This window comes from Podarcis pityusensis (assembly GCF_964106645.2).
Source record: "Podarcis pityusensis genome assembly, chromosome: 6".
Lineage (NCBI taxonomy): Eukaryota > Metazoa > Chordata > Lepidosauria > Squamata > Lacertidae > Podarcis > Podarcis pityusensis.
In genome coordinates, this window is record NC_138030.1 from 98,690,040 (window position 1) to 98,716,009 (window position 25,970).

General features: G+C 47.8%; 2 long non-coding RNA genes across 2 annotated transcripts; both read right to left on the reverse strand.

The window, feature by feature from the left end:
- Nucleotides 1-9,666: 9,666 nt before the first annotated feature.
- LOC308479929 lies at nucleotides 9,667-25,496 on the reverse strand. Its single transcript, XR_013987898.1, has 3 exons — nucleotides 25,255-25,496; nucleotides 11,392-11,554; nucleotides 9,667-10,516 (listed from the first exon to the last, which is right to left on the reverse strand). It is a non-coding gene; the product is annotated as an uncharacterized lncRNA (long non-coding RNA).
- Nucleotides 17,200-25,170, reverse strand: LOC308479933. Its single transcript, XR_013987903.1, has 2 exons — nucleotides 24,730-25,170; nucleotides 17,200-17,373 (listed from the first exon to the last, which is right to left on the reverse strand). It is a non-coding gene; the product is annotated as an uncharacterized lncRNA (long non-coding RNA).
- Nucleotides 25,497-25,970: the final 474 nt, after the last annotated feature.

A 25,970-nucleotide genomic window follows, 5' to 3' on the forward strand; every position in this document is an offset into this window, starting at 1 on the left:
GCAGAGCCCAGTTAGGACAATTAGTCAGGCGGGTGTGAGGAACTGGGGAGCTTCCAAGGTCTGCTGCTCATTTATGGCTTTCACATGGGTTTGAAAGGTAAACTCGGTATTCTTCAATATGTCAACTGATAAAATAGTAAAGGAAAACAGCAATTGTAACTCTCTACCTAAGCACCTTGGGTAGCTTTTTCCTTTGTGTGTTTTTGTGACAAGATAGGCAGGGGTCAGGGTCTCTAGCTTCATATCAGCACAATGAGATAATCCTACTCTCAGACTAGCCTGCCAGCTTGTCAGAGGAGGAGTTGTGCAAAATGCAATTTGACACTTGAGGGAACTTTCAGCGAGCGATCTTTTGTATCCTTTTGTGTAGCATTGTGGTTGTTGTGGCTTGACTCTGTTCCTTTGCTTGTCCTTTCATGCTGAGACAAGTACACAACCATTATTAAAGGGTTAACATTTTTCTGAAGGATAAGTGTAGAATGCATATACTTCACTGAGCAGACACTGGGAGCTGGGGGATGTAGCTCAGTGGTAGAGCGCGCGCTTCGCATGTGTGAGGTCCCGGGTTCAATCCCCGGCATCTCCAGTGTTTTTTATTCTCTTGTGCAAATTTTCCAATTTCAATCCCCTCTGTCTGCCAGTACATATAAAACATGCATACTTTTGTCTATTGAGTTTATGTGTTTCTAAGACAGTTTGAAATTCATTACTTAGAACATTGAAAATACAGGCTTATATGTGAGTTTTCTTCCTCATTTTAAGTAACACAGTTCTTGCGGATTTTCTAGATTGTAAGAAAACACTTGTTACAATATATTATGAATTTGTAATGTAAAAAAAATAAGTTGGATTGGCCAGGAATCGAACCCGGGCCTCCCGTGTGGCAGGCGAGAATTCTACCACTGAACCACCAATTCACATTCTTGAATTTATTCCTCAGAGGCTCCTTCTGGGAAAAGTTTTTCTGCCTTACTGACCTAACTGACTAGAAGCTATTTCATCAGTTCCATGAAGTGTTATATTCAATTGGTAGGTGTCTGTATACATGTTTGTGGAGGGGGGAATGTAAATAATGAGTTCAAATGGAATAATAATAATAATATTTATTTATACCCTACCCAGCTGGCTGGGTTTCCCCAGCTACTCTGGGCGGCTTACAGCATATATAAAACATAATAAAACATCAAACATAAAAAAACTTCCTGATACAGGATTAGAGATGAAATGGGGAAAAAATACAGTTGGGCAAATTTGTTAAAATTTACACGATTGCAAAATAAACACAGTAATTTGCAACAGTAGGATTTGATAACTCAAACATCCCAAAATTACTATTCAATCCAGAAATTATAGATGAGATTCTATGGCTTCATGCTGATGTCACCCTTTTTTTAAAAAAAGGTTTCTTTGTTAAAGACTGGCCCCTTACAAGTCCACAGGAGAGTGTCAAAAGACGCTACAAGTTCTTTTCTGGTTTATGAATATTTCCCTTTATCATAACAGAGTGTCATAGAGGACGTTGAGCACAATGAATTAGAAGTCTTCAGGCAGATCTCTAATTTAGCAAGAGAATGGAAAGCATCAGTACAACCTTTCCCATCTTCTCTGCAGATTTTATATCCAGGAAAAAGCCTTCTTACTGCCAGCATTAGCACCCCACTCCTTTCCCAAATGGTGACAGCTGCTGTCAGGAGGGGCTGCTGGCCTTCCCTAGGCTGGCTTGGTCTCACAGTGGCTCAGAGGTCCTGGCTAGGTTTACTGGTATGACCTGGCAATGACCCCAATCCTCTTTTCTCCTTTTGTTTCTTATAAGGTCCTGGAACACCTCTTGCACCTGTCATGGGGTGCTGCAGAAGCTGTGTGGCCTCTCCCTTCTTTACTCTGGTTGAATGAAAAGGAATATTCCATTAAAGTGGGTATTAAAAAGAAAGCTGTAGTGTAGGGAAAAGGATGATGAGATTAGCAGTGGCAGCTGAAATGGTCCCTGCCTTGTGCATTCACATGGGTAGATGGACCCGTGTTTTAGAAATCAGGATGAGCTCCAGGATGATGATAGCATAGGGTCACCTCAACAGGTAGGAGACCCTATTGGTGGCAATGCTTGACAAACTGCAGACCTCTACAAGACCTGGCCATCAGAATGGCTATGGCTGATGGTCAAGCACCATGACCCTGGAGGGCTAGGGCATAAAGTAACCCTCAGAACAGCTCTTACTCCTAGGAAGAAGGGCAATAAGAGAGAGAAATGTTCCCTTATACCAAGATGAGGGATTCCTTTGGAATGCAGGTAGAGTTAATTGATAAGAATAATGATCTGTTGTGAGCTTGACGGAAGTGTACAATAGATGAGCTTTCCTGCTTTGGCTCATCTTCCTTCTGTTAGCCGCCACCCATCCTCCAACCACATCAACACTCAACCATTACACTTTACAACTACTAAGCTCACTTTCATCTTCCTAACCCCACTTCTGAAGACACTTCTCTCTTCTGTTCTGCATACCTGCTTTCCACCCTTTTTAACATTTATGCCCATGCCACCTCCTCCCCTTCCTTTTGTGCACCCCAATGTCAGGGCCTCGCTGGATGAGGAAGAGTTGTGCGCATTAACCACCCAATAATGTCCCCCCCCTCCCCGGATGACACAGAAGAGGAAGCCCAGAGGGGCTCCTCCTCGTAGTTTATGGCTTCTTTTTCTTTTTTTTTCTTTTATCTTTCCCATAGTTGCTTATGTTCTGTGTCATGTACTTCGATATTTTTTGTAGTTTTAAAAGTTTTTTTTCATTACTATTAAGGAATTTTCCTTTGTAATTTTGGTTGTCTATATTTATATGTACCTGTTTATTTGTACCTGTTTAAAGCAAAATAAAAGTTAAAAAAATTTTTTTAAAAAAAGATAGAGCACTCGTGCTGGATATGTGGTTGGTGCCAGCAGACAGGAAATCCACAATATGCACGGACCATCCAGCATCACAGGTACAGGAGTCTAACTGGTCAAATGGGTCCATGGTTATGTCCATCCTTTGCCTCTTCAGAAGACTCAGATGTACAACAACATAGCAAGGTGGTTGTTGGCACAGGTACAGTGGTACCTCGGGTTAAGAACTTAATTCGTTCCGGAGGTCTGTTCTTAACCTGAAACACCACTTTAGCTAATGGGGCCTCCTGCTGCTGTGCCGACGACATGCAATTTCTGTTCTCATCCTAAAGCAAAGTTCTTTGTTGTTGTTTAGTCGTTTAGTCGTGTCCGACTCTTCGTGACCCCATGGACCAGAGCACGCCAGGCACTCCTGTCTTCCACTGCCTCCCGCAGTTTGGTCAGACTCATGTTTGTAGCCTCGAGAACACTGTCCAACCATCTCGTCCTCTGTCGTCCCCTTTTTCTTGTGCCCTCCATCTTTCCCAACATCAGGGGCTTTTCCAGGGAGTCTTCTCTTCTCATGACGTGGCCAAAGTATTGGAGCCTCAGCTTCATGATCTGTCCTTCCAGTGAGCACCCAGGGCTGATTTCCTTAAGAATGGATGCGTTTGATCTTCTTGCAGTCCATGGGACTCTCAAGAGTCTCCTCCAGCACCATAATTCAAAAGCATCCATTCTTCGGCGATCAGCCTTCTTTATGGTCCAGCTCTCACTTCCATACATCACTACTGGGAAAACCATGACTTTCACTATACGGACCTTTGTTGGCAAGGTGATGTCTCTGCTTTTTAAGATGCTGTCTAGGTTTTCCATCGCCTTTCTCCCAAGGAGCAGGCGTCTTTTAATTTCGTGACTGCTGTCACCATCTGCAGTGATCATGGACCCCAAGAAGGTAAAATCTCTCACTGCCTCCATTTCTTCCCCTTCTATTTGCCAGGAGGTGATGGGCCCAGTGGCCATGATCTAAGTTCTTAAAGTTCTTAACCCGAGGTAATATTTCTGGGTTAGCAGAGTCTGTAACCTGAAGCGTATGTAACCTGAGGTGCCACTGTATTTTCCTCCAGAGCAGACTGACTGTGGGAACCAATGAGCTCTTAGAACAATTGGTCTTTAGGTTTAGGTTTATGGGAGGCTGCACCCCCTTACTCCACTCACCAACACCTTGCCATTCCCCCCATGTCAACCCCCATGGGCTTCCCCATAACAACAACAATAATAATAATAATAATAATAATTTATTATTTATACCCCGCCCATCTATTTTTTATCTTGCAGGTAAAAGTGAAACACTAGAATTACATATATCAGATTTAATCATGACATTTCTCTCTAGTTTCCCTGTTTTGAGTGAATCCAGAAGTGTTAAGAATGTGGGCCAGCAGGATCCACAAATTAATAATAATAATAATAATAATGAATAAATAATTTATTATTTATATCCCGCCCATCTGGCTGGGTTTCCCCAGCTACTCTGTGCGGCTTCCAAAACAATATTAAAATACAATCCTTCAGATATTAAAAGTTTCCCTAAACAGGGCTGCCTTCAGATGTCTGAAGTCTGGTAGTTTGTTTTTTCCTTTGGTGGGAGGGTGTTTCACAGGGCTGGCGCCACTACTGAGAAGGCCCTCTGCTTGGTTCCCTGTAACTTCGCTACTTGTAGTGAGGGAACTGCCACAGGCCCCCAGAGCTGGACCTCAGTGTCCGGGCAGAACGATGGGGGTAGGTATACTGGACAGAGGCCGTTTGGGGTTTTAAAAGTCAGCACCAACACTTTGAATTGTGCTTGGAAACATACTGGGAGCCAATGTAGGTCTTTCAAGACCGGTGTTGTGGTACTGGCGGTCTCTCCCAGTCACCAGTCTAGCTGCCGCATTCTGGATTAGTTGTAGTTTCCGGGTCACCTTCAAAGGTAGCCCCACGTAGAGCGCATTGCAGTAACCCAAGCGACAGATAACTAGAGCATGCACTACTATGGCGAGACAGACTGCGGGCAGGTAGGGTCTCAGCCTGCGTACTAGATGGTAAACAGCTGCCCTGGACATAGAATTGACCTGCACCTCCATGGACAGCTACGAGTCCAAAATGACTCCCAGGCTGCGCGCCAGGTCCTTCAGGGGCAGTTATCCCATTCAGGATCAGGGAGTCCTCCACACCTGCCCATTTCCTGTCCCCCAAAAACAGTACTTCTGTCTTGTCCGGATTCAGCCTCAATCTGTTAGCCGCCACCCATCCTCCAACCACATCAACACTCAACCATTACACTTTACAACTACTAAGCTCACTTTCATCTTCCTAACCCCACTTCTGAAGACACTTCTCTCTTCTGTTCTGCATACCTGCTTTCCACCCTTTTTAACATTTATGCCCATGCCACCTCCTCCCCTTCCTTTTGTGCACCCCAATGTCAGGGCCTTGCTGGATGAGGAAGAGTTGTGCACATTAACCACCCAATAATGTCCCCCCCCTCCCCGGATGACACAGAAGAGGAAGCCCAGAGGGGCTCCTCCTCGTAGTTTATGGCTGCTTAGGAGGAGTCCAGAGGAAGAGGACTAGAAAGGGAAGGAGGGGCCAGACAAGTCTCAGCAATGTATTCACCTTGACTTTTCTGAATTAAAAAGCTGATCGCACTTCAAGTTTTCCTTCTGACCTGTGGATGAACCTGCCTTGTGTGCAACACCCCCTTGCACACAAAACTACCCCATGGTAACGTGCACCTTCCTCCTCCCGCATCCTTTTCTCCTTCTAATTATGAAGCCACCATACCCTTCTACTCTGTGGACCCTTTTATGCCCCTGCTTTAATCTTCACCCCTATTTTGATGCCTCTTACTCACACAGATAAGTGGGGGTATTTGGAGAGGGGTAGCACCTCTGCTGGTGGACACGTCATGTTCCTCCAGGGGTAGTTTGCCCACCTTCGGTCCCCATCATGCACTCAGCTCTCACCTTTGGCTCCTAGAAGCTGTCAGTATGCGATAGCAGCCACGCCCCCCCCGAATGGATTTATCTGGCCAGCTAAACCAGGTGAGGGGGGCCAATGGGTCTCAAACCCTTGGCGAGTTAGGGACTTCTCCTGCATGGAAAGGCAGGCTCCAGCAGATTGAGTGGATGAGAGCAAGAGGGGGTCCAACGATCAAGAAGGCAGTTTCTGCAGGTGTTGTTGAGGTATGTGAGGGGCAGATGGGGCTTGTCCACCTGGGAAGGTAGCCCATCTAGAAGGAAATTGATCCTAAACCTCCGCTGCCTTGTGGGATATCTTCAGGAGAAGTAAAGACTCAGAAGTAAACCCTACACGAATCCGGAGTGGAGTCCCTAAAATGGTTAGATGAAAATGATACGCATCTGATAACACCTGCAGCTGAACTGGTGCCAAATGTATTGCTCTGCTTTCCTTTGGACCATATCAGCAAGGCGAAGGGGTGGGGTCTTGTCTGGACAGCACAGAACCTCCATATACAGTCCAGGTTTGTGTCACAGGGAGCTCACTTCAATGCTGCTAACACAGTGGTTTGACTTCACCCCCAGAGATGCACTTCATTGTTTCTTGAGACAAGTTGGATGCCAACAATACTTGCACAGATCACCCCCATATCCACACCTTAGCTTCTCTCCTATTCTGCATCCCCCTTTGCATGCACCCATGATATGTTATTCCATCTTTAAGATGAACGGAATCTTAAGAGCAAGCCTCCCAGTTAGCTTCTTCAGTTAAGATCAGTTGGGGGGTGTTGCACACATGTGGGTGGTTTGCCTGCTCACAAAATATCTCTTCTGCTGTAAATTACTGCATTGAATCTTGCACTTAATGTTGAGCACACCACATTGTACAAGAAGTGAAATACATTGTGGGAAGGTATTATGGAATATTTGCGGGCTCTGCATCCTTTATCTCACACAAGACAGTTGAGCAATGGCAGAGAGAGATGTTTGAGTACAGCAAGAAGGGTAGTACGGTGAGAGGGGGAAAGTGGTTGTTTTAAACAATGGCAGAAGTTTGAATAAAGCAGTAATGGCCATACATAATTTTATTTGTTTCACCTTTTCCTAGTTCAAATCATGTTTAAGGCGGCTTACAACATGAAAAAATATAAATTGCAAACATAACAAAAGTGGTCATAAACAAATAAAACATCAAAAAGTATGCAACCAAATTAAACCATTTCCACATAAATTATGTAGTAACATTGAAAGGAGAAATGGCAGTTTTAAACAGCAGTAAAGGTTTGAGTAAAGCAAGGATGGTGGAACACTGAGGGATTTTAAAAAAGTTCTAACAAGAAATTAAAGAGATGGGTTCAACACAGATGCTAACTCCAAAAAGCTAACATTCCTAACTTCCATCTTGTTGTACTCAAACCTTATTTTAAACAAAATAAAAAAAATCCTTCCAGTAGCACCTTTAAGACCAACTAAGTTAGTTCTTGGTATGAGCTTTCGTGTGCAAGCACACTTCTTCAGATACACTGAAACAGAAGTTGCCAGATCCTTCTATATAGTGAGAAGGTGGGGAGGGGTATTACTCAGAAGGGTGGTGGGAATGGGAGATTGGCAGATAGCTGAGATGAGCCTGCTAACTTAGTTGGTCTTAAAGGTGCCACTGGAAGGATTTTTTTTATTTTGACTATGGCAGACCAACACGGCTACCTATCTGTAACTTATTTTAAACAGTCACTTCCTCTCCTCAGTGTCACCCCTGCTTGCTCTACTTAGACTTCTACCATTGTTTAAAATGTCCCCTTTTTATGTCTCAGTGCTCCCACCCTCCCCTGCCATGACTTTATGCAAATCCAGGATTGCAATGTGGCAATGCAAATCCTCCAATGCAATGATTCTTACATTTCTATTATATACAATGTTTGAATATAAAAAGATAACAAATGTAGCAAATGTGCTTTTGTTTTCCAAATATAAAATGCATGTAAACAAATGTTAAGTACAATTTGCACTATCTTCTGCCTTTTAAATAAGTTGTGACTGCATATTCATATTTCTCATTCAGATAGTAGTAGTAATAATTTTTTGGCATTCTCCAGTGTCTTGCATTATCCGGTTCTAATATAAATTAGAAAAACAAACCATAGATGGCTCCCAAGAGGATGGTGTTTTGGAGATCAAAGTCCAACCCCCAGAAATTCTGCTCTGGAAACAACATTGAGCAGCAGCAGCTGGAAAATATTATCCTTTATACTGTCATGCTAAATATGTACCGTATTTTCCGGCCCATAGGGCACACCTAGTTTTCAGGGGGGAAATCAAGGAAAAATATTATCCCCCCCCCCCCGCAGCTCTGGGAGCAGCGGACAGGCTGCATGCAGCCTGTGCGCTACTCCAAGACCTTCTTCCTGCTTTTGCGGGAGGTGGCGGAATTCCCCCACCTCCCGCAAAAGCCCACAGGAGCCACGCGCGACTCCTGCAGGCTTTTCGACCAGGAGGGAGAAGGGACTGAAACGGCCAGTCAGTCCCTTCTCCCTCCTCGGGGAAACCCCCCCCCAAGAGCAGCGCGCTCTTTAAAGGCTGCATGGCTCCTGCGGGCTTTTCTATGAGGTGGATGAATTCTCCCACCTCGTAGAAAAGCCAGCAGAAGCCGCACAGCCCCTTTAAAGAGCGCGCGGCTTTTGCGGGAGGTGGGGGAATTCCCCCATCTCCCGCAAAAGCCCACAGGAGGGAGAAGGGACCAAATCGGCCAGTCAGTCCCTTCTCCCTCCTTGGGGAAAAGTAGGCAAAAGCCGTGCGCTCTTTAAAGGCTGCACGGCTCCTGCGGGCTTTTCGACCCAGCTTGTGGGGCTGGCGATGGGGGGAAGCGCTGCTTTCCCCCACCACCAGCCTCAAAACTGGGTCGGAGAGTAGCGGGAAGGCGTTGCGTGCCTTCCCGCTGCCCCCCGATCCTCTGGGGCTGGCGATGGGAGGAAGCGCTGCTTTCCCCCACCGCCAGCCTCAAAGAGCAGACTCTTCTGGCTTCAGCGAAAGCAACGCGAAGCCTCCGGAGCGCAGGCTTCCTAGGCTTTGCGTTGCTATCGCTGAAGCCAAGGAACCTGCATTCGCCCCATAGGACGCACACACATTTCCCCTTCATTTTTGGAGGGGAAAAAGTGCGTCCTATAGGGCGAAAAATACAGTACTTCTAATGCTTTTATATTGTGCTTTCAGTGTTAGCTTGCTTTGACAATTTTAACAGAAAAGCAGGGTATAAACTTAATCTACTCTAAAAAGAAGTCAACCTTACTTTAGATATATTTTCAGTGGATGCGTCAATTTTATATAATTTTTGTGTACAGCCGTTTCATAAAACTCTACTTGTGGAAGGAGGCATCACTCCCCCTCTCCCTGCAATGACCTGCTTTGCATTCTATAACAGTGTGCATGTTACAGGCATTATAAAAGCACTGTTTTCTATATGTTCTCTAATTAAAATGGTAGATAGGGATAAAACAGCTGGTGCCAGAACCTGAAATGTAGAAATCGATTTGGAACTTTCATACCATTTACATTCATCAGGTTCCTTTGCTATAACTGTTTTCAACACCAGTTAAATACATGTGTTTAGATGAACCTATCCAAATATGTAAAGTTAGTGTGTATTTTAATGTGCAATTTTATTTTATGATGTATATTTTAAACTGCTTATTTTATTTATATTTTGAGTTTAAGGTAAACTTACAGTAAACTTGACTTTTAGCGTTCATTTTTGTGTACATTTTAGATTCTCTGTAAACCCAACGTAGTAGTTTTTACAATTAAGTAGCATACAGATTATGATCAAATAAAATTCTATTTTCAATTTGATAATACTACTCACAGTCATCAGGTTACTGGTCAACTTATAATTGGAACAATGCATAAACCAGTAGCTAAAGCAAGAGTAGGCAAACTTTTTGCATCCAATGGCTACATCCAGTCCAGTGGGGGGGCAGTTGGGGTCCATGTGCCAATGGTGTAGTTCACGTGTGTGCAACTTTGCACACAGGAGAGCATAGTCTTTTCAGCCTGCTAAACAACTTGAGGCATTTGGACTTTATGAGGAGGAAGGCACAGGATGGCGACTTTCAACATGTGTCCTTATCATCATCATCATCATCATCATCATCATAGAAATAGATTGTATACATACCACCCTTCATGTGAAGATCTCAGGGTGGTTCACAGCATAAAAATACATAATAAAAACAAGAACAACAAAAAAAACCCTATTGCCTTTCAGCAAACTTTGCAGGGGGGAGATAAATTTGGCAGGGGGGAAGACAGCTTGGGCACCCACAGCCTAAACAGAAAAGCTGGTGTTTAGTACATATGACCATGTGGTCTCCTGTCATAGTTATTTATAAATCTGCTTTGTAGTTTATGCAGCATCTATGAGTAGTTGAGTTTGTAAAGCTACCACACACCCTCTCACTAGCAAGAGACTTTAAGACTGTCATCCTCTGCACACTTTAGAATAAGTCCCCACTGAACACCTCGGCCCCCGTGGTGCTGAATTTTCAAGGCAGGAAATGGCAACGAGCTGTAGTACATTTAAGAATTTTAACAGTGTTCCTGACCAGTTGCATTTGTGGCATACAATTTTCAGGTCTGGATTGGAAGTGAAAGATTTGAGTCACTTAACCTAAAAAGCAAAATGTACAAAGGGCAATTGTTAGTGATTTTGGTATTTTCAGAACATGAAACATATAATGCTCCAATTGGTTTTAGAGAACCTACTCAAATATGTAGCAGTTTTTAGTGTTCAGCAGAAATGCTCCATTTGCTGAACAATATCATACAGCAAATTCACTCTTACTGTTGATAGATGGATAATGACACTAGGACAATCATTATCTCCGTGGCAACAGTACTGCATATGTCAGAGGAACATTGCACATGGAGCGGATGCTACTTTTTACAGTCCTGCCTCGGCTTCCTCAGATACTCTTTCTGCAAAGCCAATATGCCCAGAGTACAAGAGCAACTAAGGGCAATTCCAGGGCTGCAGATTTACTGCAATGAATGGATAAGCTTGGCATGCCATGCAAATGAGTCTTGTGATACCTTCAAAACCAACAAATTGATTGTGGTATGTTTTGGTAGGAGCCCGCACAAATGCTACTGAAGGAGGCCCGTGCCTACAAGTTTAAACTACACATGCACTAGTCTTTAAAGAAGCACAATAGTGTTGCTTTCTCTGTGGTCAGCCAACATGGGTACCTTTCTACAATTTATTCAAAACACAATGTTCAGTGCTGATGGTTTTCAACAGCAGACAGCCATATGCTTCTGCACAGCCCATAGGCGAATATGAACCAGCCATTCTCTGAATTTTGTTCCCCACTCCTAGCAATTAGCATGCCAAATAATACCACGTCTGGTCCTGGAGGCTCCATTTAGCAATTGGAATGATCAGCAATACTGATCTTCCCAGACTAGTTTCATATTATGTCCCAGTTCTATTAAATTCAATTGAACACATTTCCATTAATATTAACTAAGATGGGAAATACTTGCCTTTTTGAGAATTTGGCCATTCTTTACTAACTTCCATTCCAATGAGTCAGCTCACTGACAGCTTATTGCAGTTGGTTTCAGGCAGGAATTCTAGGTCAGTGTCAAATGTAGCCATTGATATGCTCAGTGAAGAGGTAATTTTGTTCAATCACAAAAGCAACACCTGAAATAAAAGGCAGAACCTATAAATTGGGGCTCTTTGCAGAAGACCTAATGGTCACAACACCAGACCCCCTAAACCAGGGGTCAGAAAACTTTTTCAGCAGGGGGCCGGTCCATTGTCCCTCAGACCTTGTGGGGGCCAGACTATATTTTGTTTTTTTAAAAAATAATATTTATTTAAAAATTCAGAATTACAGAAAAAAAGAAAAAATAGGAAACAACACTACAATACATAAAAAAGAAGGGAAAAAAGCATAAAAACCAATACAACAATACAGCAAAAAGATAAAAAAAGAAAAAGACACAAATCCCATGTTACATATCTTTAACTTCCATTTGCTTGTTTCATTGACCTCCTCACACCTCCCTTTTTGTATTCTAGTTTAATTAGTTATTTCAGCAAATTCTTTCCATCTTTCTCAATTTTTATTGAATAATTTATCTTAACAATTTAACCTATTAATTAACGCAACAAATCCTTTCCATCTTTCCCCATATTCTGTTATTCAAATTGCCTTAATTTATTTAACCTTATCTTACCATAAACTACCTTAGAGCTTGAAACTTAATACTGAATTATACATAACTCCTTATATCATTTCTACTAAAGCCATATAGTTTCATTCCAACATTTTCCCTAGTATTCATTAATTTTAGACTAATTCCCTAAATAAAAATTTTTCTTTATAAATTTTCTTCCAATCTTCATCCAGCGTCTCTTCTTCCTGGTCTCGGGTCATGTCAGTCCTTACTGTCCATTCCATCTCGTCCATCAACCCGGTAATCTTATGTCCGAGGCTCTTAAGTCTCTTCCATGTCCCTTCTGCAGATCTTCTTCTTCTTGTTTATACCTGCACTTTTCCTTGTCTTTTGTTGGTCTCTTTCTTAATTTCTTTCCTTTCTCATTGAGGAGTAGGTCTCTGGGAGGTTCCAGCCCAAGATTATCTCCATCTCCCTTCATCAAACCAGCCCATTCCCCACAGTCCCACTCCCCACAGTCATCAATGTAATCCAAAAAATATTTAAGAGCATATTTCAAAGTCCCTCCGAAGTTAAGAACCTCCTCAGCTCCAGACTCCCCCTGGCCCACTCCAACTTCAATCTTCAAAAACAGCGGCTTATGCTCCTGCAGGGCCTCAGATCTCTCCATTTGTATTATTTGAGGTGCAACCGCAACCTCCTCCATTATCTTCTGCACTTGCCCAATCAATACAGGTTCCCGAGTTGGTCCCTGAATGGTTTCTGTATCAATATTCCCTGTTTGTCCACAGTTATTGACCACAACAGTCATCAAATCCGTTTTCTCATTCATCAGATCCATCTTCTCATGCATCTGTTCCAACAAAGCACTTGTTTTGCATAAAGCAAGCACCAAAACTTCCTCCCAGCTCATTTTTATTCAAGGTCAAAAGGACTGGTCCCACGATCTTAATCTCACAGCTGTAGAGTCCTCAAATAGACTGCAGCAACAATTTAACAAGCTCCCTCTAGAGGAGACAATTTCTATTTGTATCCATCTTTTTAAGGCAAGTCCAACAAAGGAAAATTACTTTCATTTTTCAGATATTTTGTTTCTTTAGAATGCAAAAGGCAACATTGGAATCAGTTTATTTCTCTTCTTTAGCTATCTGTCAAAGTATTCCATTCACAGTCAGTGAACCTCTCCAACAATTTCTGTCTCTGACCCCCCGTTCCCAGGTTTGAGACAGTGGAAACTTATCTTTCTTCACTCCCTCTCCTGCAGGCTTAAACAAAGATTCCCCCCCCCTTTTCTCCTGCTTCCAAGGGGGTTTTAGTGGTTATAAATGAAGGAAATTTAGACTTTTTTAACGACTTTCCAGACTTAGCTTACAAGGTTTTTGCTTCAGTCTATGTACAAAAAGCGGAAGGCGGACTTCCTGTTTGAACCTTCCCGCTTCGGTGCCAAATTAGGGTATTTCTTGATCCAATTTTCCGTTTCTACTCACGGGTACTTGTTTTAAATCCAATTGTCCACAGGAAAAAGTCAGCGCTCTCCGGCAATGGCTGTGCGGCTTCACTCCGTGAAAGTAGCAATCAGTTCGCAGCACCGCACCGCTCACCCCACTTCACTCCGGAACCCCGAAATGGGGTTCCCCGTGAGTAGGGGAGGTGCTCCTGGTGCCCTGCCGAACCCCACGTTCCCAGGCTTCCTCCGCCTGGGATTTCTAGCGGGTCCCCACCTTCGCCGCGGCGGGAAGACCCAGTTTCCACGGAGCCAGTTCCTCCGGTCGGAGGAACTCCGCCATTCGCCGATGGCGCTAACCCGGAAGTCCAGACTATGTTTTGAAGGGGGGGGGGAATTAATAAATTCCTATGCCCCACAAATAACCCAGAGATGCATTTTAAATAAAAGCACACATTCTACTCATGTAAAAACACCAGGCAGGCCCCACAAATAACCCAGAGATGCATTTTAAATAAAAGGACACATTCTACTCACGTAAAAACATGCTGATTCCCGGACCGTCCACGGGCCGGATTTAGAAGGGGATTGGGCCGGATATGGCACCTGGGCCTTAGTTTGCCTACCCATCCATAATCAGGGAACTCAACACATTTGCAACAGTGTCAGGCCTACAGGTAAACTTTGCAAAGTCTGAGGCTATGTGCTTCAACACCCCCCTCATACCCAAAAAGAATTCACAAACATCACCAAGATAAAACTTTCCCGCACCAAGTTCAGATACCTAGGGGTACAAATAACCAGAAACCTCAACAAATTATACCTCCACAACCACAACCCCTTGTGGCGACAAATCAAGTAAGACCTGAAGAGATGGAACAATACCAGCTTCATTCTCTCAGACAAAAGTCATGATCAAAATGATCACCCTCCCAAATCAACCTACCTGTTCCAAACTCTCCTAATCTGAATTCCCCCAGCCCAACTTCACAAATGGCAGAAAAAAATACACGTGCCCTATTTTTCACCAGACCACAAGATGCACCTAATTTTTGGAGGAGGAAAACAAGAAAAAAAATATTCTGAATCTCAGAAGCCAGAACAGTAAGAGTGAAAGCAGTGAAAGCAGCAATCCCTCTTGCTGTTCTGGCTTCTGTGATAGCTGCGCAGCCTGCATTCGCTCCATAAGACGCACACACATTTCCCCTTACTTTTTAGGAGGGAAAAAGTGAGTCTTATAGAGCAAAAAATACGGTATTTATATTCTCACATAATAAACCAAGAATAAGCCCCAAATACCTGCACTTCCCCTCCTCAGAAGGAAGATGGGGAATCCCCAACATAGAATCATATTACACCGCCAACCAAGTATGCTACATAATCCCATATATTCTAGAAGACGAGATGAAACAATGGGTACACTTGGAGAGAGACACAACTGAAAATACCCCCACCACAGCATGCCCATTCCTCCCAAACAAAATAAGGGAAATCCCCACCACACTAAACAGGTTTACACAGACCATGCTTAAAGCATGGAAAGAATAAGTAGGTAAATTGTCCCCAACCCCATCCCCACTAATACCCCTGGCACACCACCCACTATTCCACCACGCAGAACAAAACCTTCAGATAAAAACCTGGCAGGCCAAAGGCTTATACCTCCTAGCAGACTTCTACGAAAACAACAAATCCATATCAACACAAGAAATAAAAGACAAACTAGGGCATACCCAGATGCCCTGGCTAACACACCACCAATTACATGCCCTCCTAAGCAACCCAATTGTAAAATCAGCAGCAACTAGGCCCTTGACAACCTTCAAAAACCTCCTCCTAACAACAAAGGGACATGGCAAAGGGCTGGTATCCACAATATACAAAATACTGCTCCAAAACCCCACAAACCCCCTTGACGTAATCAAAAAACAATGGGAGGATGACATAGGCTATGAGATTAACCAACTCTTCTGGACAGTAGTCACACAAGAAATATACAAAATAACTAAACAAGTATTAGAAGTCACCCCAGAACTGGCCCTACTAAAAATCTTCCAATATAACAATGCCCACTCATACCACAAACAGCTCATAACCCACCTACTCTCAGCAGCCAGAAACATGATAGCCAGACACTGGAGAGACCTGTCAAGAGTATGCTATTTTTTGTGATATACAAATGACATGAGGAAACTTGGTATACTTATTTGTATAACGATATTCTTGTTTATAAAACCCAATAAAAAAAACAAAAGAAAAAGCAACACCTGGATAGCTCAGTTGGTTTAAGTGTGATGCTGATAATGCCAAGGTTTGCAGGTTTTATTTCTGTGTGGGATAGCTGCATATTCCTGCATTGCAGGGGGTTGGAGTAGATGATCCTTAGGGTCCCTTCCAACTCTGATTTATTATATAATCCAAAAGGCTTGCAGGCTGCCAAAGAGAAAAGATAACCTGAGTGCATGGTGCAACAAATTCTTGAGTTTCCATTTACCAAAGGGGCTGTGGAATGTTAGCGACCAATATTGCTCTACAAAACTGATCAGTGCCAGAGATTAATTTGAATTTAAGGCATTATGCATGCGCAATGCAAATAACAACAGGTTGTGGGCATCCATCTGTCTCAGGAGACAATGGAGGAGTGTGCCTTTGAGAGTGAGGTCAACTGTTGGAAGGTTGCAGCGTCTGCTGTGACTATAGGGTCTGATGATGATGATGACAATAATAATAATAATAATAATATAAAAAAGTAATAATAATAATAGTAATAATATTAATAATAATATATTATTTATACCCCGTCCATCTGGCTGGGTTTCCCCAGCCCCTCTGGGCAGCTTCCAACAGAATATTAAAATACAATAGTCTATTAAACATTAAAAGCTTCCCTAAACAGGGCTGTCTTCAGATGTCTTCTAAGAGTCTGGTAGTTGTTTTTCTATTTGACATCAGATGGGAGGGAGTTCCACAGGGAGGGCTCCACAAACGAGAAGGCCCTCTGCCTGAGTTCCCTGTAACCTCACTTCTCACAGGGAGGGAACAGCCAGAAGGCCCTCGGCACTGGACCTCAGTGTCCGGGCAAAATGATGGGGGTGGAGACGCTCCTTCAGGTATAGTGGACCGAGGCCGTTTAGGGCTTTAAAGGTCAGATGTGGGAGAGACAAGTTTTGTTACAGTTGGGGCAGATGAAGGCGTCCGGTTGCGCTGCTGCAAATACACCATGGTATTTCTTCTCTCTGTACTCCTCCCAGCAGTCATGGAGCATCCATGAGCAACACAAACAACGACAACGACAAACTATAATAGTCAATAGCCACTGAGCCTGGGGCTTGCTGATCGGAAGGTTGGCAGTTTGAATCCCCACGACAGGGTGAGCTCCTGTTGTTCGGTCCCAGCTCCTGCCCACCTAGCAGTTCAAAAGTACGTCAAGTGCAAGTAGATAAATAGGTACTGCTCTGGTGGAAGGTAAACGGCGTTTCCATGCGCTGCTCTGGTTCCCCAGAAGTGGCTTATAGTCATGCTGGCCACATGACCTAGAAGCTGTCTGCGAACAAACGCCGGCTCCCTCGGCCTATAGAGCGAGATGAGTGCACAACCCCAGAGTCGTCTGCGACTGGAGCTAACGGTCAGTGATACCTTTACCTTTTTAGCTGAGAAGATCACTATATTATTGACCTAGATGTAGTAATCTCTTGAGCAAGGAACTTCAATGGAAAATGGCTGTTTGAAACTAATTACCAGTTAGGTAATTTTTATTGGTTTATCAGTCAAATACACACAGGAAATAAAAAAATACCCCATACAGTGGTACCTCAGGTTACGAACTTAATTCGTTCTGTTCTTAATCTCAAACTGTTCTTAACCTGAGATACCACTTTAGCTAACAGGGCCTCCCGCTGCCACACGATTTCTGTTCTCATCCTGAAGCAAAGTTCTTAACCCGAGGTACTATTTCTGGGTTAGTGGAGTCTGTAACCTGAAGCGTCTGTAGGCCGAGGTACCACTGTACATACATATGTAAACACACTGTTTTAACTCATGTTATTTCTTGAGAAGATTAGTCCTCTCCAGGGAGATAACGTAAGTGACCAGAGGAGAAATTTACATCTGCTTATTTACAAAGCATAAGAATGAGTACCATACTGTAGGTACTTTGAACAACCCTAGCATGGCAAATGGGTGGCGCTGTGGGTTCAACCACAGAGCCTAGGGCTTGCCGATCAGAAGGTCGGTGGTTCGAATCCCCGCGACGGGGTGAGTTCCCATTGCTCGGTCCCTGCTCCTGCCAACCTAGCAGTTCGAAAGCACACCAAAAAGTACAAGTAGATAAATAGGTACTGCTCCGGCGGGAAGATAAACAGCGTTTCCGTGTTGTCAGAGCTGCTTCCAGATCCTAGCTCACAGAGGATCACGCTAGCCAGCGATCATTAAATAAAAGTCTTTATTGAGTTACAGTTTCCATTCTCAAGCTGCTGCGTGCAACTCTACGTCTCATGGTTAGATCGGCGAAGCTCCATCTGAGTCTCCGCCCCTTGTACACCAACTTAATATCCTAGCCTTGCTCCACCTTTTCCGCCTGACTGTTCTTCTCTGGGTCCCTCTGCCCCCCGGGGTCTCTTCCTTCCGGGATTCCTCTGACGCTGACGCTGACCCCCCTGACTCTTCTCCCTCCTTTCGGCGGGCTTTAGGACCTGGCTCCCTTTCCGGGCTGCCTACTGCGCCACCTTCCTGTGCATTTGAACTTGGCACGCGCGCCCAACCTTCCACCTTCCGTCTGACCGTTTCTTCGCTCCCCGATGGAGGTGTGGCCACTCCTGACTCGTGCCCTCCCCCCTGTTGTGAGCTGCCAGCGCTTGATCCCTGGCGCCCTTCCTCCTCCCTGCTCTCTGGCGGTGACGCTGGTCCTGATTTCCAACTGCTCCCCTCTGAGTCCCCTCTGGCTCTATCTTCCTGGGGTGTCCCCCTAGGCTCCCCCCTTGCCCTGGCCACTGGTGCTCCTTTCTGTGAATCTTCTGATTCACTGGAAAGACTCGGAGATCTCGGGTCGTCGTCATCACTCATCTTTTCTTCTGCCTCCTCTCCCTCGCTCTCTGTTTCCTCCCTTGCCCTTGCCTCTGCTCCTGAACCCCTGACATCCATCCCCCCCTCGAAGCCCCCTCTTCCCCCCTCCCCTCCTTCCGGTGCGGGATCTGGGTGCTGCCGTGTCAGGGGGACGAATGTCGGATACAGTTCGCTTCCCGTGGCGGGCCGCCATCCGAAGTCTTCCGGTTCTTCCTCCCTGCTCTCGTTGACGACGGTCACCTCCGCTTCCATCTCTGTGCCGCCGTGCTCGAAACCCGGGTCGTCCCCGAAAACGTCCATGTCCGTCTCTCCCTCGTTGCCTTCTGGAGACGTTGCTCGTCCTGGACCCTCCAGCCACCTTCTGCGGAACTGCTCCTCTGGTCGATCATCCCACCAATACGAGGGTTCTGAAGCAGATCCCGAGGGTGACCCCTCCGGGGAACGGGCGTCTCGTGTCGGTTCCTCGTCCGAGTCGAACCCCCGGAACGTGCTGGCTGAAAGCGTGGGCGTGAAAAGCCAGTCGTCGAAAAAGTCTGCTGGCATTGGCCTATGTGGGAAGAGGGCATGAAACTCTTCTTTGAGCAGAGGTTCGTCTAAAGCGTAGCCCGGCACCCAGCTGTTGGCACTGGCCGGGGTGCCCTCCTTGGCGAGAAGGTATTCTACCCCCTCTTCCCCCCATCTGGAGTCCAAAATCTCCGTGACTTCGTTGATGCGCTCCTCCTGTGCCACTCCCCCTTGCCCGGTTCTCTCTCGGAGCGGACCCGGTGCCGTTCCTGGTTCCTGAAACCTGTGAGGTGCCTTGTAGGGAGTGAGCACCGATCTGTGGAACACCGGATGCATTCTGGAACCCTCCGGAAGAGCCAGCCTGAAAGCCACCGGGTTGACCTGTTCGTCGACTTGGTAGGGCCCCAGTTGTTTATGCCCTAGTTTCTTCTTCGCCAACGACCTGGCCGGCACTGCGTGGGCTGCTAACCAGACCCAGTCTCCCACATGGATCTCTTCGCCAACCCTTCTGTGTTTGTCCGCTTGTACCTTGTATGCGTGTTTAGCCAGCTCCAGGTGCCGCCGCAGCTGATCGTGGACCTCCTGCAACTCCGACGCGAACGCATCTGCTGTCTGCGGCTCCCCCTCCCCCATTCTTTCCAGTCCCGGGAAGGTTCTAGGGTGCCTCCCGTTGTTGGCGAAGAACGGCGTGACCCCCGTGGACACGTGCTTCGTGTTGTTGTAGGCGAACTCGGCGAGAGGCAGGTAATCCACCCACGTCGCAGGCTGTTGATTCGCATAACATCTCAGGTACTGCTGCATGATGGCATTGACCCGCTCCGCTTGCCCGTTGGTCTGCGGGTGTCTAGCCGACGCCAGGTTGATCTTGACGTTCAGGAAGCCCATCAGCCTCTGCCAGAAGTTTGAGATGAACTGTCGCCCTCGGTCGGACAGAATAGACCGCGGCAGACCGTGAACCTTGAACACGTGGTCTATGAACAGTTTGGCGGTTTGTTCCGCCGTGGCCACCTTCGCACACGGAATGAAATGTGCCATCTTGGAGAACAAATCCACCACCACCAGCACAGCCGTCTTGCCCCTCGAGCTGGGCAGATCCGTGACAAAGTCCAGGGCCACTCTCTCCCATGGCTCGAACGGAGTTTGCAGCGGTTCCAGCAGTCCGGCCGGCGGTCTGTGCACTGGTTTGGACCTCTGGCAGGTGTCACACCTCGCCACGTAGTCCGCGACTTCCCCTCTCATTCCGGGCCACCAGAAGTCTCTGGCTACTAATTCCACCGTCTTCTCCTTGCCAAAGTGCCCGGCAGTGGGCGCGTCGTGCAGCTGCTGCAGTACCTTGGCGCGAAGTTCGTCTCCCGGCACGTAGATGGCCCCTTTACGGATGAGCAAACCATCTCGCAGCTGGAACTCGTCGGTCGCTGCCGTGCCCCTGTGCACCTCTGCCATCTTTGCTTGCGCGAAGGAGTCATCCTGCAACGCTCGTCGCACCGCATCCAGGTCAACTGTTGCCGCCGCGCACGCCCACACTGTCGGTGCGAAGATGTGCATGGCGGCCGCTGGCGTTGCCTCCTCCAGATACTGTGGCTTACGGGAGAGAGCATCCGCCATGATGTTGGTGTCCCCCGGGACATACTCTATTCGGAAGTCGAAATTCGCAAAGAACTCAGCCCAACGTATCTGCCTCTGGTTCAGGAACTGTGCCGTGCGCCAGTGCTCTAGATTCTTGTGGTCCGTGCAGACCTGCACCGTGTGCTTGGCGCCGATCAGGAAGTGCCTCCACGCTTTGAACGCTGCATGAATGGCCAGCAACTCCCTGTCCCAGATGGTGTAGTTCTGTTCGGACTTGCTGAGCTTCCTTGAGTAAAACGCTCCCGGCCTCCAAACCCCCTGCGGGTCTTTCTGCAGCAGGACTGCTCCCACGGCTCTGTCCGAAGCGTCTGTCTCCACCCTCATCGGCCTGCTGGGGTTGACATGAAGCAGCTGCTCTTCCGACGCGAAGAGACGCTTGAGTGCCTGAAAGGACTGCTCCGCCTGCTCTGTCCAGATGAACTTCTTTTTCTTGGAGCTGAGCGTGTCCGTGATGGCCGCTGTCTGCATCGCAAAGCCTTTGATAAACTTGCGATAGAAGTTCGCGAAGCCGACAAACCGTTGGACCTCCTTCCGGTTGCGTGGGCTTTTCCAATCCAACACTGCTCGGACCTTGGCGCTGTCCATGGCGAGCCCTTTATCAGACAACTTGTAGCCCAGGAAATCCACCTCGGTCACGTCGAATTGGCACTTCTCCAGCTTGGCGTAAAGCCTATGTTGCTGTAGCCTGCTCAGCACTTCCTTGACGTGTCTGTCATGCTCCTGCTGCGATTCCGAAAAGATCAGGATGTCATCCAAGAAACAGACGCACGTCTTGTAGAGGAGCCCCGCCAACACGTGATGCATGAAAGCTTGAAAAACGTGGGAGCCATTTTGCAATCCAAAAGGCATAACTCTATATTCGTAGGTGCCCAGGGGCGTGAACATGGCTGTCTTCCACTCATCTCCCTCCCGCATGCGAATGAGGTTGTATGCCCCTCGCAGGTCCAACTTGGTGAACACTCTGCCCTTCCGTACCTTTGCGAGGAGGTCGTCGATTCGGGGCATGGGGAAGTCCGATGGCTTGGTCATACTGTTCAAGATGCGAAAGTCCACTACAAGTCTTTTTTGGGGCGTGTCCCGCTTCTTAACAAAGAATACCGGACTGCCCCCCGCTGCCTTGGACTCTCGGATGAAACCGCGCTCCAAATTATGATCTATGAACTCTTTGAGTTCCTGCAGTTCGTCCTCAGACATGGAATACAGCTTCCCTTTGGGCAGCGCCGCCCCCGGCAGCAGGTCAATTTTGCAGTCATATGGTCTGTGGGGGGGTAGCCTGTCTGCCTCTTTCTCGCAGAAAACCTCCAAAAATTCTGCGTACTTGTGGGGAACCGCTTGCAGCGTGCCTAGCTGCAGCTGTGACTCCTCTTCCCCTCCTTCCTGCCTGGGCACGATGCAGTGTTCAGCGCAAAAGGAAGAGCCGAAGGTCAGCTGCCTCTGGTACCAAGCCAGCGTCGGGCTGTGCTTGTCCAGCCAACTCATGCCCAATACAATGGGCGTGTCCGATAGTTGAGTGACATTGAAGCTGATGATTTCCCTGTGATTCCCAAGTCGCATCACCATTGGTGGCGTCTGCTTCACCACTTGCCCCCCTAGCAGCTCCCTGCCATCCACCGTGACAACCTGCAGGGGCAGCGTGGCAGGCAGCAACTGTATAGCGTGCCGGTCGACAAAGTCCTGCCCTATAAAGTCCGCATTGCTTCCGGAGTCAATGGTGATTGGCACGTCCATGGTGATTCCATTGGGCAGCTGGAGCGACGCGGTGAGCCTCACTACCGGTTTGGGCGGGAGGGGGTCCATGGGCTGTAAAATCTCTGGGGACTGCTTCACTGACACGTCTGGCTGGGCCCCAGTGCCTCTTCTTCCAACCAGACTCCTTCGTTTCCCTGCTGTGGTTGTCCTTGCTGCGTTGCTGCAGTTACCCTTGCTGAGGCTGCAGTGTGCTTGTGGAGCCTCTGGGGACACTCTTTCGCCATATGCTGTGGATCATCGCAGATGTAACACTTCCTGTTCCCTCTAGGAGGCTTCGCTTTCACTGCTGCCGGTGCTAGGGCTCTGGCTGCTGACTGAGCCCTTGCACCTCCAACCTCCATAGGTTCCGCTCCTCCTCCTGGCGGAGGCGTGGATTGCGCACGCGCTGCTTCTCTGGGAAGGAAGGAGGAGCCCCTGGCTGGTTCGCGCCCTCCACGCCCTTCGTCCCTGCTCCACGGACGTCCTTCCAGCCGCACCCCCACCGCCAGCGCCCTCTGAACGATCTCCTGCGTGGTCCAGGGTCTCTCCCCCCTCGCAATTTCATCTTTAACCGAGCCGTGCAATCCCTCCCAAAACAGGTCTCTTACAGGAGCCGAATCTCTGTCCCATTCCAGGGCACTGACCAAAGCGAAAAAGCGGGCATGGTACTGCCTTACGCTGGCCCTCCCTTGCTTCAGTCCATGTATCTCCTGCCGAGCAAGATCCACGTCAATGCTTGATAAAAAGCACCCATCCATCGCTTTAATAAAGGCATCCGCATTTTGGAGCGCCGGATCCTTATCTCTCCACAAATTGCGCAGCCATGCTTTAGCATCTCCATGCAAATGGGACATGATGAATCCCACCTTCTCTTGCTCATCTCTAAAGTCTTTGTTCAGCATTTGCAGTGCACACATTACATCTGCTCTAAAGTTGGGGTACTGTTGCAAATTCCCATCGAAGTGAGAGACCAGACCGCCTGTTCGTCTCCCCAACCCAATCCCCTCCGGTTTGGGTGTCAGTTGCCCTTGCTTCGTAAGCACTTCCAACCTGACCTGGAGATCCCTGTAGGCGGCAGCTGCGTCCTCCTCTCTCTTCCTGGATGCAAGAGCCTCGGCATTCAGTCGTGTCACTGCTTCCCTGAGTTCCACTATCTGCTGTTCGGCCGTCATGTTGTCTGCCGTTCGTGAGCTCGCTAGTAGGCACCCGCTTTCTCTCCTCTCCGCGAGGACGTAGATGCCCACAATCTGGAGATGGATCTTACTGTCAGAGCTGCTTCCAGATCCTAGCTCACAGAGGATCACGCTAGCCAGCGATCATTAAATAAAAGTCTTTATTGAGTTACAGTTTCCATTCTCAAGCTGCTGCGTGCAACTCTACGTCTCATGGTTAGATCGGCGAAGCTCCATCTGAGTCTCCGCCCCTTGTACACCAACTTAATATCCTAGCCTTGCTCCACCTTTTCCGCCTGACTGTTCTTCTCTGGGTCCCTCTGCCCCCCGGGGTCTCTTCCTTCCGGGATTCCTCTGACGCTGACCCCCCTGACTCTTCTCCCTCCTTTCGGCGGGCTTTAGGACCTGGCTCCCTTTCCGGGCTGCCTACTGCGCCACCTTCCTGTGCATTTGAACTTGGCACGCGCGCCCAACCTTCCACCTTCCGTCTGACCGTTTCTTCGCTCCCCGATGGAGGTGTGGCCACTCCTGACTCGTGCCCTCCCCCCTGTTGTGAGCTGCCAGCGCTTGATCCCTGGCGCCCTTCCTCCTCCCTGCTCTCTGGCGGTGACGCTGGTCCTGATTTCCAACTGCTCCCCTCTGAGTCCCCTCTGGCTCTATCTTCCTGGGGTGTCCCCCTAGGCTCCCCCCTTGCCCTGGCCACTGGTGCTCCTTTCTGTGAATCTTCTGATTCACTGGAAAGACTCGGAGATCTCGGGTCGTCGTCATCACTCATCTTTTCTTCTGCCTCCTCTCCCTCGCTCTCTGTTTCCTCCCTTGCCCTTGCCTCTGCTCCTGAACCCCTGACACGTGTGCTGCTCTGGTTCGCCAGAAGCAGCTTAGTCATGCTGGCCACATGACCCGGAAGCTGTACGCCGGCTCCCTTAGCCAATAAAGCGAGATGAGCGCCACAACTCCTGAGTCGGTTACGACTGAACCTAATGGTTTACCTTACCTTTACCTTAGATGTTCAGAAAGCACTACACACTTCTGACAAAGAGCAAATTAAGCACATGCTGTTGAATTGTACCAAGGGGTTCATATGACAGTAAAGCAAGACCTGGTTCTGGATGGAGAGATTAACCTGTGATGTCAGCAAGCGTGGTGAAAACCTGGATCTACAAGTGTTCGATTTATCTGCAACACCACCACATATGAAAGACAAACGTTTCCCCACATCCCATCCATCATATCAGAGACAAAGATGGGTCACTCTGATAAAGTCTAATGGGCACACCACCACCCAAAAATTGCCTTCCATGTCACCTCTTGGATTTTCGCTGAGTTTTTGAAGGAGGGCGAGTCCCCAAGCAGTCCCACATACTATATAGTCATTCATCTTTACCCCCAAATTTTAATGCTCATGCAGGGCCGATAGTTACATTTATAAGGAGCTTATAATTCCTTGAGGCTGCCCCTAGAATACAGATCGCCAGTAAGTAGGAAATGAGCGTAGTTATTTCTGCACATTTACTACCCTTTGATTCCTAACATTTTTTGCAGACTGAGGAAGGTGAAAGGACCAAAGGTCTGAGTCGGTAGCAGGCAGCTCCTGGTGTCCCTACGAACCTTGTGGGCTGCCGTAGAGGAATACGGGGTTGGATGACGGGCGGGAAGCGCCTTAAACAGAAAGCGCTGCACAAATACCTTCTTGCTGTCTCCTTGGTCCCACAAGCCCCATCTCGGCCGACCTCGGGCTGCTGGGACTTCCAATGGGTGGGGCGGAGGGGTTCGGACGGACCCCAGGCCTCTTCGCCCGGCAAAGGGCTAAGCGAGGCGGATCCCGCGGAGGATGCGACGGACGCGGGCGGGGCTGCTCTTCTCTGTGCTCTTCCCGAGAACCGCCGAGGGGCCGGATCGGGCGGGCGGCGGGTCTGAGGCGGCTAGACGCTTAGCCTTGAAGCCCTTTAGCTTCGGAGGCCGGAAAACAGAAAACAAACACACCACCACCACGCCGGAAGCGGAAGTGCCGCCGCCGCAAATCTCGTTTCTTCAAGACTCCAACTTTCCCCGCCTCCCATGGGAAAGTGACAGAAAGCCCCATCAATCACAGCACAGCGCGTCGCGGTACTTCCTTTGCGCAATCGTAGGAGGCAGCAACAGCTCCTCTACCGCAGGAGAGATTTTATTCAAAGGACCCCGTGCGGTACGATTGGCCACTGGGGACGAATAGGAAGCGGCCGGCCGGCCTGGCCTCAATAGTCATTGGTAGCTTGAGTTCGACTGACAGGAATGCCTTTCCGTCGCGGCGCGTACGGGGCGGGGCTAAGGAAGCGCAGGCAGCCCCGCTTAAACATTATTGGTAGCCTGAGCGTGAGTGACAGAAGTGGAACCGTGGCCTGCGTCCCTTTGGCTAGGCCGCG